We start from the raw sequence: 14,447 nt of genomic DNA on the forward strand, positions 1-14,447 counted from the left end.
CCAGTGGATCTGAATCACTGAAATTATCCGGTACAGACACAGCATAAATATAGTTTTTGCTTTGCCAGAGTTTATGTGAAATTATGTGTTGTATGGTCACCCCCACTATACAGAATCTATAATTCAAAGGTTTCTGGCCTCTTAGACAAAATAAAAAGTATTCCTATCTTGTTAATAGGCATAGTATCTTGGGTTTATCCAGTCATAAGCCTTGCTTCCATATTATCGGCACGATTACAAGTGGAGAACAAACATTGTAACGCTATTGTGCGTTAACATTGCGCAATCACAATCAATAGTGGTCGTATTACCAGTAGACTTCTGCAGGGGCGTGCAGTAAAATTAATGTCAAATATCGCGCATTAAGCCGATTATAGAACTAAAAATATGCTCAAGTAGTGGAGTTTTTTGTTTATTTCTGTGCTGCATTATTTTAATGAAACTTTTAAAGGATAAAGACTTCACATATACTTACATGTGTATTCGGCAGTTTCGTTAGCTGCCGGATGCAGATGATGCCGGCCGCTTTCGGGTCTTTTTGGAAACCAATTTCTTCTTGTGAAAGTGCAACACCTGAAGATCTGTGCATATCCATAAGAAGAAATCCATCTGCCACAAAAAACTTTTTTTTACATTTTCATGTCTTTTTATTATGAAAACTAACAAGTAATAATAGTTTACTTCTGGTCTAAAAAAGCGCTAAATTTTACCGCAGTATTTTAGATTGAGCGTAAAGTGAATGTCAACTTTCATGATAAAGTGCACGATTTTTAAAAAAAACTATTAAAAACAGGGGCACTTTCATTCATGAAAGTTTACATTGTACCGGATTTTACAAATACTTACCTTCTCCTGAAACACTGGATCGCTGATCCCCCTCCCCGCCTGCTTCTTCCTGCTGTACTAACACAGCAATGATGAAACCGGCTTCCTCCAATCACGGCGTGGCCTCACCAGATGAACGCTCCTGGGGGGGAAGCCGTGATTGGAGAGAGTCAGTTTTGTCATTGCTGACAAAGTACAGAGGAGCTGCAGCCGTGGGATTGGCGATCCGGTGTTTAAGAAGAAGAAGGTATTTGTAAAATCCAGTGCAATGTAAACTTTTATGAATGAAAGTGCCCCTGTTTTTAATAGTTTTTTTTTTGTTTTTGTTTTTTAAAGGGATATGAAACCCAACCTTTTTCTTTCATGATTCAGATAGAGCATACAATTTTAGGCAACTTTCTTATTTACTTCTATTATCAAAATTTCTTTGTTTTCTTGATATCTTTTGTTGAAAAGCAGGGGTGTATGGTTAGGAACAGACCCATTTCTGGAGCACTATATGGCAGCAGTAAGTAAATCTGAAATTTTTAAAACAAAAATGACAAAATACATTTTTTGGGTTTCATATCCCTTTAACTAACCGCTAGTAATAGATTAGTTGTGCCATAGATTGGGGAGTCCTTGAACCTACAGATACTTGTATTTGTGATTGCATAATGCTTTCATAATAGGAAGGATACTAAAGTCCCACATCATACGATGGCTTAGACCCTATATTGGGTTGTAGTTTTAGCTTTATTGCTAAAATATTTAACTTACATTTTCTCAACTGTGACCATCTGAGAATCTTCTTCACTTGATGTGGCGCATCAACTTAACATGCAAGTGTCATGAAACAACGATCAAGTGCTGCTGCACCACCAGTGCTTTTGGTGCTTTGTTTTTATGTCCCAACTTGTTTTAAAATCTGTTTCACAGATAAACTTGTATGTACACAGAGACCAGGTGAAACTCAAGGCACTGAAGTATAATACAAAAAAGCTTTATTGGAGTACAAAAAGGATCATTAAAAGTATAAGAACAGCAAGACAAAGTGTCTTACGCGTTTCGGCTATAGATTAGCCTTACTCATAGGCATAATGATGAACTGGAACTCCGTGCTTAAGTAGCCCGGTGTTCAGGTCATCAATTGGCTCAGGCTGTTAATAATTAAGCAAACAGCACTTATTCTTAACAAGAACATATGAGAGAAACGGAGAGATTAAACACTATAGCAAGGGTCTATCACAAAGTTCATATAAATACAACAAATCTGAAGAGTATGCATGAATGAAACATTTCAAATACAATCTATGTAAAGATATATTACCATCTGGTGATACTTGATAGTAGAGTTATACAATGAAGTAAAGTGCCCAAAGATGAAGAACATATTAACTACAGTGGAATATATATTCTTCATTACCTGTATATTGTTTAGAGCTGCAACAACTAATCAGCATAATCGATTAGTTGGTTTGCAATTAGTTGGTCTGTCCACAGCACCAGCTGCTTAACTCCAATGAGCTCCTGCACATGGTATTGTGCTTTATGGTTATGCCCTTAGCCTAAAGGATGTCTACAGACATTTTACTTTTCACTTTTTCAGAACACTATCAGTTGTTTTTTTTTAAGTTTACAACGACTCCTGGCTTATGTGCAACCCAGAAATAATAGGAGTCATTATTTGGATTGTTATTTACACCTAGCCCTAGATTAATGGGATTTGTTATATGAATTTATGTGCACCTGTATCATTTTGCACAAGCGGATTGATTGCTATTGCTGATTATATGTACTCTATAGATAATTGTGTAAGGCTGTTACCTGTGTGTCCTTTTTTTTTTCTTCTTCTATATTTTTAATTAATGTAATATGTACCAAATTCAACCTCTGTAAGTATATATCTGTTAGTTTAAGAGTGGACTAAATATATATTTCCCTAACCTTATAGCTGGTTGTTTACCATTGCATATAGATATTCAAGATTATTTTTGTGTCAGAATGAAGTCCATGGTTACTTTAAGAGGCCCCTTGCATTGGAGGAGAGCTAACAAAGATACATAGCCCACCTTGGTGAAATTGGCAAAACCCTACTTTTACATCTCAGGCACCTCAACACCATCTGAGCACCTCTTCTCTGCTGCAGGCAAAATAGCTTGCAAAAAATAGAGCCAGCCTTACCCAGGAGCATGTGGACATGGTGACATTTTTGCATTTCAATGCAAAGTTTCTGAAAGAGTGAATAACAATGTTATAAGCAGTGGTAGTCTACCTATTACTAGTTCTACCTCTTTTCAAACAGTTTGTGGTTTTGTTTTGCTTGATTATAAAAATGTGTTCTGCTGCTTCAAAAATTGTACCAATAGTTGTGTTAATGTAAAGTTTAAGTCTGAAGTTTATATTTTAACACTCAGTATGTGGATTTTATTTAAAATAAGGAAAACATGTTGTTTTTTTTTTATCTGATTAATCGAAAAAATAATCGGCCGATTAATCGATAATGAAAATAATCGTTAGTTGCAGCCCTAATATTGTTTAATATGACTTATCTGGCAACATATATAAAACCCCATTTCTTAGATACACAAAGATAAATGAAATTATCTCTTATTCAGTATTATGATTGACTAAATATACACACTAGTTATGTAAGAAATCATTATATCAAATATGCTAGTGTGAATTTTGTATAGAGGCACAAATAGATACATATAATCTAAAATCCTCACATGGGGGATATAAGCCAAAGTCTGTGTTTTATCCTATTAAGGAAAGGGGCCCCTTTTTGGAGGCATTTCACAAGAGGATTGAGGAAGATTTGGTTAGTGTATCCCAACATCATAAAATAACCTATCCAAATTTAACCATTGCACAAAAAGAGGCTTTGGAAAAATTAAGAGCCAGAAATGACATAATTATCAAAGATTCTGACATGGGAAGTAGCATAGTAGTTCTTGACAGGATAGATTACATCACTGAGGCACATAGACAAGTATATGATGACATTTTTTATCAGAAACTCAATAGGGATCCCACAGAGGCTTTCAAAAAACAACTCTGGGACCTGTTGGACAATGGGCTGGAGGAGGGTATTCTGGACACTGATACAGTGGAGTATCTATATGTTTCTAGACCAGTGATATCTGTCTTTCACCACCTACCAAAGTTGCACAAATCTTTGGAGGCAGTGAAAGGGAGACCAATTGTCTCAGGCATCGGGTCTCTCTTTGAGCGTTTATCTAGCTGGGTAGAGTCACTCCTCCAGCCCATCATCCTACAATTACCGTCTCATTTAAAAGACACTAAGCACCTCCTGAATTGTCTCATACAGGTTGAGTGGGATCAAACATGTTCCTGGCTAACCATAGACGTGGTGGGCCTTTATTCTGCCATACCACACCAATATGGTCTCAAAGCATTTAAATTATTTTTAAACCAGCAAAGTAATTATGATGAACCATTGAAAGAATACATCATAAGAGTATTGGACTTCCTGTTAAGTCACAATTACATTAAATTCGAAGGTGAATACTTTCTCCAGAGGCGGGGGACCGCTATGGGGGCAAAATTTGCCCCGTCGTATGGCCTGATGGGAGCGGTTCCACGTCTATGGAGACAGTAACCCATACAGGCACTGCATCAAGACCTACAAGAGGTATATTGATGATCTCCTGATTGTCTGGTTAGGCACACAACAACAAATGCAAGATTTTGTTTCATATATTAATCAAAATGACTTGAATTTACAATTTACCTCCCAACATGACAATGATTATTCTTAGCGGTAATATTCAATTAGGGCAGGTAACCACAAGTCTTTTTTAGGAAACCCATTATGTCCAATGCGACACTCCATGCACGCAGTAATCATCCTAAGCATACTGGCTTTGGAGTGGCAAAGGGACAATTTATCCGTATAAAACGAAATTGTACAAATAAAACAGATTTTGTTAAAGAAGGTGAGTGTCTTAAAACACAACTGTTTGAGAGAGGCTATTCCAAGAAAGTTATCAATAGGGTTAGAGGTAACACGTATAGACAGAAACCTTATGCTAACTCATAACCCAAACACAGTGTTCGAATAAATTTGATAAATCTAAACCCTTTTTTATTACCACATACAGTTCACAATTTAGGGAAATCTGTGATATAATTGCAAAACATCTCCCAATTTTGTCAGCAGAAGACAGCCTCAAAGAATATGTTAAAAATGGCTGCAATTGTGTAGCTAGAAGAGGCTGTACTTTGGGCAATATGCTGTTGCCCAGTATGCTCAAAAAACAGAAAACGAATGTCAGCAGCTGGCTGAGTACCAAAGGTAATTATAAATGCCATTTCACTAAATGCATTGCCTGTGGTTGTACGAGGGTCACCAAACAATTTCAATCATAAGTAACTCAAAAAATGTCCGATCTAACAAGTTGCACGAATTGTCGTACTTTCAATGTCATTTATTTAGGTGAATGCACCTTATGTGATAAACAATATGTGGGTTACTCCTCTAGGGAGGTTTGCATAAGAGAACACCTTAATAACATTGACAATGGCACAGAGTGCTTAGATCTAGCAAGACATTTCATTAACTATCATGGGAAAAATGTAAACAGTTTTCGCTGGCAGGTTATAGAACAGATTAAAACCCCTGAAAGGGGGGGGGGGTGATTTAGCAAGCAAGCTTTTATACCAGGAGGCTTTTTGGATATTTCAGTTGAAAACCTGGAAACCCTATGGGTTTAATATCGATGGGGATATTATTAATTTCTGGCAGAGTGAGAAATTACGGTCCTGCAATCTTAATCTTCTGTATGCCGGTTCTAATCATGAATTATATATTCATTTTGTTGTTAATACACACTGAGTAATGTTTGGGTTAATTACAATTCACACTAGCATATTTGTTATAATGATTTCTTACATAACTAGTGTGTATATGTAGTCAATCATAATACTGAATAAGAGATAATTTCATTTATCTTTGTGTTTCTAAGAAATTTGGTTTTATAAATGTTGCCAGATAAGTCATATTAAACAATATACAGGTAATGTATAGATATGTAATGTAAAGATATGTTCTTCATCTTTGGGCACTTTACTTCATTGTATAACTCTACTATCAAGTATCACCAGATGGTAATATATCTTTACATTGTATTTTAAATGTTTCATTCATGCATACTCTTTGATGATTTGTTGTATTTATATGAACTCTGTGATAGACCCTTGCTATAGTGTTTAATCTCTCTTTTTCTCTCATATATTCTTGTTAAGAGTAAGTGGTGTTTGTTTAATTATTAACAGCCTGAGCCAATTGATGACCTGAACACCAGACTATTTAAGTTCTGGTTCATCATTATGTCTATGTGTAAGGCTAATCTATAGCCGAAACGCGTAAGACACTTTGTCTTGCTGTTCTTATGCTTTTAACGATCTTTTTTTGTACTCCGATAAATCTTTTTTGTATTATACTTCAGTGCCTTGAGTTTCACCTGGTCTCTGTGTACATACTGGATTTGGAACGATTTACCAGGTTGGAGACTCAGCACTCTGGCTGTCATATAGCGTTTAGGGCTGGGACGCTGTAGGAGGAGGACCTATCTGCTGTTCGCATTTCCCGCATCACACACCAGAAGCAAAGAGATTAACGAAGTAGCCACATTTGGTGGCAGTGTTTCTCCGGTCATCGTCTATGTCACATAGGGATAACAGCACTTGGAGGAGTGAAGCCGGTTGGAGGTAAGCAGGGATCCGGAGAGTACATCGTGGTAAGATTACTTACATTATCCGGTTACCTGACCTGGTTGTATTAGTCATACCGGGGTACATCTTCCATTACCTATTCCCTTCTGTATTTTATGTTATATTCCCATGTCCCCCCTTCACCTCTCTTCTGGCTACCCAAAGGGCACATGACTGCCTTGCAAATTCAGGGCATATGGCACCTCCTAGGTGTGGGGTGCACCCCCGTAGAATCATCACTGGTGGTTTAATCAAAAGCAGATTATATTAAAGGGACATAAAATGGGTTGAGATCTGTACAAATCCTAAAAGTGCTAATTAATTAAAAATAGTTTGCATAAAAAATTGCTGGCAAATAATTTTAAAAAATAAGCAAAATGAATTACATAGCTAAGCTGTCTGGAGTAGCCAACTCCACCCCCCCCTATAAGTGTTTAAATACATTAATTGTATATCTACTGAGTTCACAACTTCTAGGCATGCTCCAGCAGATAATCCCTATGCATTCTACCAAAAGAACAATATATATAGATACAGCCATAGAAGGCATTGTGTGGGGGAGTTAGAGCTTTATAATTCAGAAACTAAAAAGAAAGAGTTAAGGGTGAGGCACTGCAGTATGCATTTGCAGGTAAAGTAATTACAGTACATATTATTATATTTTGTCTCTATCCCAACTTGTTTTATGTCCCTTTAACTGCATCAGCTGTGACTGCGCTCTGTATATTAACATGCTTTCCAAAATGAGTTTTTTGAATTCCTCATCCATCCCCTTCAAAATATCCAGACTATTTTTTATCAGATTGGGTTTCTGTAAATTCTTTAATGTGTCATGGCCAAACAATGACTTTCAACCTGGATTTCTTGAAACTGTCTGCTCAGACAGCTTCATTCTCCAGCTGTTCTAATGTAGAGACTGCTGCAGACAGGATGACAGCTTTATCCATTGAAAATGTTGTAAATGTAATAACAAATGCATTGTGGGACAAAACAAGCAAGTTATTTACATAGTTATAAACATAACCGTAAACCTCACACAAATTTTAGTACTCAAATGGAAATAATAACACAAAAAGATAGACTTAAGAGTTTTTTTCATTTTATTTTTATATTTATTTCACTTTGATGTGGATCTAAATTTAAACAAAATAGAAAACGATAATCCTGGGAGTAATGATAAAAACGAATTTATTGAAAATAACTTAAAATAGAAAGGCACACATGAAGGAAAAAAGTAGCAACCAGGTGTGGCACTGAATGGCTTATGCGTTTCGGCTTGTAGCCGTAGTCATAGCCTCATAGATCTAAATTTAAAGGAAGATTAAACACAAAATGTAAGTCTTTGTAAAAAAACAAAAAAAAACAAAAAAACTTTGCAATGTTCATATATTTGTTTTGCCCACTTTTCCTGTAGCTTTCCTTTAAAAATTGTTGTTTATCCACTGTCCAAAGAGGCTGGAATCCTTTTAATATTCTACACAGTCATTGCTTGATCAGTGCTGTTTTTTTTTATATCTGCCCATAACTGGCCATCCAAATAGCTAAATTAAGCATACTCTAGAAACTTTTCAAGAGATTTGTCTCTGTACTGTAAAACAATACAGATGTTTCATTTTTACTTTTATAAATGTAACTTTTTTTGTGTGCAAATCAGTGTGTGTGTATGTATATGTATGTATGTATGTATATATATATATATATATATATATATATATATATATATATATATATATATATATATATATATATATATACACAACATTTTAAATTAGGGGGAGATAAAAGGCGAGTTTAAAATCCTCCACTACGCACAAAATATAGAAAAAATAAAAAATAACTCATTGTGTAGTTCATTAACAAGTCTAGACAGGCCCAGAGGCTTGTTTTCCCACAGAAGACCTCTGAATTACATTGTTTCCAATGCAGCAAAGGATTCTGGGTAAGATATGCAAATTAAGTACACAATGACACACCTTTTTACTTCAATAAAGAGTAAGCCTGATGAAACAGCCTGTGTGCTGAGAAACGCGTCGCTTATTTTTACTTGTTTTTATATAGTAAATATTACTTTTTTTATAAAAACACTTGCTCTTGTGCATTATTTGGACCAAACCTTGGCCTTCATTGGGACCTTTGCTGTTTGCTTCCTGTGGGAACCCTGTCATAGTCTGTTGGGTGACTGTATTGATCCCATCCTGCCTGATTTGCATCACTGGAGATGCTTTACCAATTGTGAGTATATTACTTAAATATAGTAATATATCTTGGGACCAAACTGTACTAGGCCATATAGGCACCCCTGTGTCTCTTTATATTTCCACTACAGATTAATCCTATCTACCCTAGAGGTCGGTCTGCTGGGTGACTGTGATTGATCCCAGACTGCTTCTTTTGCACTAACTGAAGTGCATTTCAAATTGTGAGTTTATACTAGCACGACTAGACCATAATTATTGTGTTGAACAAACAATATTGGGCCATGTGGCGCATCTGTCTCTTTCTTTATTGTAGATCATCCCTATAGGATCCAGGCCGGGTTCTCTACAGATTGCTGCCTAAAGATCACCCTCTATTTCCACTCCTCAGAGACTTTTTATTTGTATATTTGGAATTATTGAAGCATTACCTATTGTTTTTATTTATGTGTGATATTTAGTACAACTATTGATTTAAAGTATTAATTTAATTGATCTATTGTTCACTATACACCTCACTAGGTTTGATATATTGTTATCATTTAGGGCGCCCCCTATTATATAAGAACCTTTTTACTTCAGTCTGCTTTTCAGCAGGTTCCCTTTATGCCAAAGTATCACTCTTCACACAGCTTATAAACTTAGCTAGGGTTAGTGCAGTGATTCATAACCATCCCAGGACAGACTGTTTCGTGGTTTTTGCCACTCATCAGCTGGGAGAAGGTTAGAATCACTGCTGGGTGAAGTTGATTCCAGGCAGAATACAACAACATTTTAAATTAGGGGGAGATAAAAGGCGAGTTTAAAATCCTCCACTACGCACAAAATATGTGGGAAAACAAGCCTCTGGGCCTGTCTAGACCTGTTAATGAACTGCACAATGAGTTATTTTTTCTATATTTTGTGCGTAGTGGAGGATTTTAAACTCACCTACTATACTATGCCTGTCTGCTTTCCTTTCCTCCTGGTACAGAGAAAAAGGAAATGAAATACACATTTGAAAAACAATTTCTGGAACTTCAGCAAATGCCATTTCATGCAGAGCAAGAAAATCAAAAGTGATCTTGGGATCTGAACACTGTGTTGGACGAAATTAAACGAGCGGTAGCAGAAAAGAGAAACGCTTTTGAGAATCGCACAGGATTACCCCATTGGTCCTAGTTGGTGCCGGAGAGATGGATCCTCCCCTTCCCTCCTTTCTGCTCTGAGAAGACGCTAGGAACTCTTCCCCTTCCGGTGAAAAGAGAATCTTCGTGGGCTCAGAACCCTCTCCTCAGACGCCCATTCCTTAACTCATACGACTGAGGTTAATGCTCGTGAGTAGCCTGAGTGCACATCCCCAGTAGGATACCACATAAATCTCTGTATCTACTTGTTTAGAACTGAGCATCAGATAGTCGATGATCTATTGATACATATATATTTTGTGTTAACGAATTAGATACATTGTATACCGTAAATCTATTTACTTTGTTTCATTTTAACATACTCCTTTTTGTTTCAGTTTTGCGCTGTATTTTACTCTACCCTTGTGTTTACAATTTGGTTAGTGCTAGGAATAGTTGGGGCTTTTACCTTGCATTTTGTGTATTATAGCAGCACTGAATCATATTCTTGTTACTGGGCGCCTCCCAAAGAGCTCTAGGGGTTAATCTATTTGAGGCTAGCCCCTATGAAACTTTCATAATTCAGATAAAGCATGCTATTTTCCGGTTTACTTCTGTTATAACAGTTCTCTTTGTTGAAAAGCATACCTAGGTATGCTCAGGTGCAGCAATGCAATGGTGTTTGGTGGCTTCACTCATATGCCTCTTGTTACTGGCTCACCTGCTGTGTCCAGCTAGCTTGAGAATAAAGTAAATGTTTTAATAGAAGTAAATTGGAAAGTTGTTTGAAATTGGATGTAAAAAAAAAAAATGTTTCACGTGCCTTTAAGCAGTTTGCTATATAGATAAAAACTTGCACCTTTTGGGTTTCCTAATTAAAGGGGTTACCTTTATATTCTTATTTTGTTTTGCTTCATCTATGGTATAGGCCAGCACGGTACAATCCTGCATTCGCTATACATTTTCTTCTATTTCAGTTTTTGATGATATTCATTTTAACATATTTATGAAAATTTGTTTCCTTCCTCCTACAAAGAAATCTTGTTAATCTCCTACTAGAGAGGTGTATTTCCCCTGCCGGCTTTTTTTGCAATCAGACCAGTGATACAGGCCATGGAATTTTCTAATCAGCAGCTTCCGTGGGGAACAAACTGGAGCACAGACCTCCTGCACATCTGCAAATCCAGCTAGCTGGCCAGATGTGAGACTTTAGCAGCTGTGCACGAGGAGCTTTGTATGTTCTAACGACCAATGAGGGACTTCGTTTCAGCCAGTTTTACTCCACTGGTAGAGCTAGGAAATAGTTGGACTTCCAGAAAGGGGGAAAGACATAATAATTTTAAGTTCATCCTCCTGACACCAATTCCACGTAGGTCCATTCGTCATGTATTGTCTGAACTGTACTTATCCAGATGGGGAACTTCTACATGAAGGTTCCTGTATATGTGAAAGTTAGCAAATTAATTTGCAACAGGATAGAAGGATAAAGTGACAGTTTGAAATTAACCCCTTGGCGCAGTTTTGCCACCAGCGACAAGACGGTGCTTTTTTAGCTAGCAGGAGGGAGGGTCTAAAAGCGCGGTTTTTCTGCTCACGGCAAGACCCGCGCTATAGCAAGCAGGCAAACCCTTAACGACCAGCGTCGTACAGGGTACGTTGCGGTCATTAAGGGGTTAAAGGAACATGAAACCCAAAATGTTCTTTCATTATTCAGATAGAGAATACAATTTTAAACAACTTTCATATTGAATTTTGTTCTCTAATTTGCTTCATTCTTTTGGTATCTTTTGTTGAAGGAGCAATAATGCCCTACTAGGAGTGACAATAGACATATATATGCAGCCACCAATCAGCAGCTTTTAAGCATATCAAGCTATACTCAACAAAGGATACAAAAGGAACAAAAACAAATTAGATGGTAGAAATAAGTTGGAAACTCGCAGTAGAAATACTGCTCGCACTCACAGAGCACTGCTGGTCCTGAGAGGAAAAACGCCTTTGATTCAATCAGCAGCGCTAGTCGCACGACTTAGATCTGAAACTAGCGCTGCTTATATAATAGTTTAATATAGTAATTTAGTATATAATTTATTTTGGGAACAAATATCATTACAGTGTGCAGTTAGTTTTATGTGAGTTTAAGTGGAAATTAATTTAATTAAAGAGGCCTGAAACCCAATTTTTTTCTTTCATGATTCAGATAAACCATACAATTTTAAATAACTCAATTTAACTTCTATTATGAAATGTGCTTAATTTTCTTGGCATTCTTTGTTGAAGAAGCAGCAGTGCTCTACTGGGAGCTAGTTGATCACATCAGGTGAACCAGTGACAAGGCATTTATGTGCAGCCACCAATCAGCAGCGCATTGCTGCTCCGTAGCCTACCTAGGTGTGCCTTTCAACAAAGGATACCAAAAGTACAAAATAAATTAGATAACTGAATTAAATTGGAAAGTTGTTTAAAATTGCATGCTCTATCAGAATCATTAAAGTTTAATCTCCTTTCTATTATTGAATACCTAGGTAGACTATTTACATATTTTTAGAGGCAAATTTTAGCTTGAGAGCTGTTTGTCTATTCAGAGTTCTGAATGTGAAGGAAAGAAACATTAATTACAGTAGAATGCTAAAAAATATGAAGTATCATCTGGTTTGTGCACAAAAATTAAAACATACAGATACACATAATACAAATGTGTACAAGTATTAAGCCATATGGCAATATTCTACAAAAACCACACTCCACAACAAGGTAATCCTAAATCTGAATGACCATTTTGTACCTGTAAAGCAATGTGATTTTATAATAAAAGTCCTCGTATTTTTCTTAACTTCCACAAATCGATGAGGCCACATCTGGACCTCCTACCCAGAGAAGTAATGGTTAAAAGGTTAAAGGTTTATGTAGATAAAAGGCACTTTTTGACTTTCTTAGAAGAAATATCTTAGTTGTGTTGAAAATCTTACATATAAGCATATTGCATGACCGAGATGGGTATTTGTATAACTGAATATTAAAGAAGTACAAAGTGTCCTTGCTTCGGTGCAAGCATATTATTACTATTAGAAGACGCATATCCCAAAATAAAACAAAAAGCGTATAAAATAAAATTTTAACAGTGTGTATAATCAAACAATAAAAGTGAAAAAAAAAAAGAAAGTATACCATACAACACTGTAAACTTTATGGTCATTGGATAATATGCAAAAGATGATCTTCGTACCTCAAATTAAATGGAGAAAAACTTTGATAGTGTTAAACCATATGACAATATTCCCTTAAGCACAATAGGAAAACTAGTCACATGATTTTAGATATATATCAGAAGGGTACAGTCTAAAGTGTTGCCTGTTGATAGCCACTGGGACCCTAGAGTGACGGACATTTATCTCCTTTTTATTTTGCAAGGACTATGCTTTTTTAAGAATCGTTGTTTTTATATATGTTTTGTATCTTTGTTATTAAATATTGTGAACCCCCCTACAACCAATATAGTCTTGGATCCATTTGTACTGAGCGCATCACTGAGAGCTAAAGTAGCTCAAAATCATGTGAGTAGTTTTCCCGATTGTGCTTAAAGGGCTATTCACATATGGTTGAACACTATGAAAGTTTCTCTGCGTTTTCTTTGAGGTACGAAGATCACCTTTTACAAATTCCAAACTAAGTTGCTGAGAACATTTACCAGTTATGTAATCATATGTGGGTTCTAAGCGACATCATAACAAGCTGTGGTTTTCTATATAAATATCTTGATTCAGGTAAACAATATATACTGAGAATACTAAAATCTTACATATTATTACAAAGGCGTCATAAGTGATATCTCCTCCACTGTGAGTAGGACAATTTAAAGGGACATGAAACCCAAAATGTTTCTTTCATGATGGGATTATAAACAATTGTTCAATTTGATTGCATTGTCTAAGTTGCTTTATTCTCTTGGTATTCTTAGTTGAGTATTATTTCTAGGTAGGCTGAGAAACTGCAATGTATTACTGGGAGCTAGCTGCTGATTGGTGGTTGCACAAAAATGACTCTCTTTATTGGTTCACGATATGTCTTCAGATAGCTCCTCCTTCAAAAAAGGATACCAAGAGAATGAAGCAAATTGGATAAAAGAAGTAAATTGGAAAGTTGATTAAATCCACATGCTTTATTTGAATCATAAAAAAGGTGGGTGAGTTCTAGTGATGGATCTGAGCCGTCATTGCATCTGACTAGGGCAATTTGCGACGGCTCAGAGTTGTCGTTGGCACTCAAAGGGTTAAAGGGACTGTCAAGTCCAACAAAAAACTTTCATGATTCAAATAGGGCATGTAATTTTAAACAACTTTAATAGAAAACTAGTGTATTTACATAACGGGAAAAGCAGTCACCAAACACTAGGGAATAGGGGACTTTGAGTGAGGAATCTATTGTGATCTTAACCCCAAGGATACATTCAGTATTGATAGTAAACGAGCTAGGATAGCTATCATACCCCATTTCTCTTACATGCTAGTTGACCCTAATAATAAGAGTTATCAAACATATATACCAGACTTTATGGAAGTCTCTGCTGAATGAACCATACTAATTGCGGCTTGTAAGAAAGAGC

At 36.3% G+C, this 14,447-nt stretch overlaps 1 protein-coding gene across 1 annotated transcript in view; it reads left to right on the forward strand.

Moving 5' to 3' along the window:
- The window catches only part of FAM185A (family with sequence similarity 185 member A), a 162,503-nt gene that overhangs the window by 44,818 nt on the left and 103,238 nt on the right, over positions 1 to 14,447 (forward strand). The gene's annotated exons all lie outside the window — the stretch shown is intronic.

This window comes from Bombina bombina, chromosome 6 (genome assembly GCF_027579735.1).
Source record: "Bombina bombina isolate aBomBom1 chromosome 6, aBomBom1.pri, whole genome shotgun sequence".
Classification (NCBI taxonomy): Eukaryota; Metazoa; Chordata; class Amphibia; order Anura; family Bombinatoridae; genus Bombina; species Bombina bombina.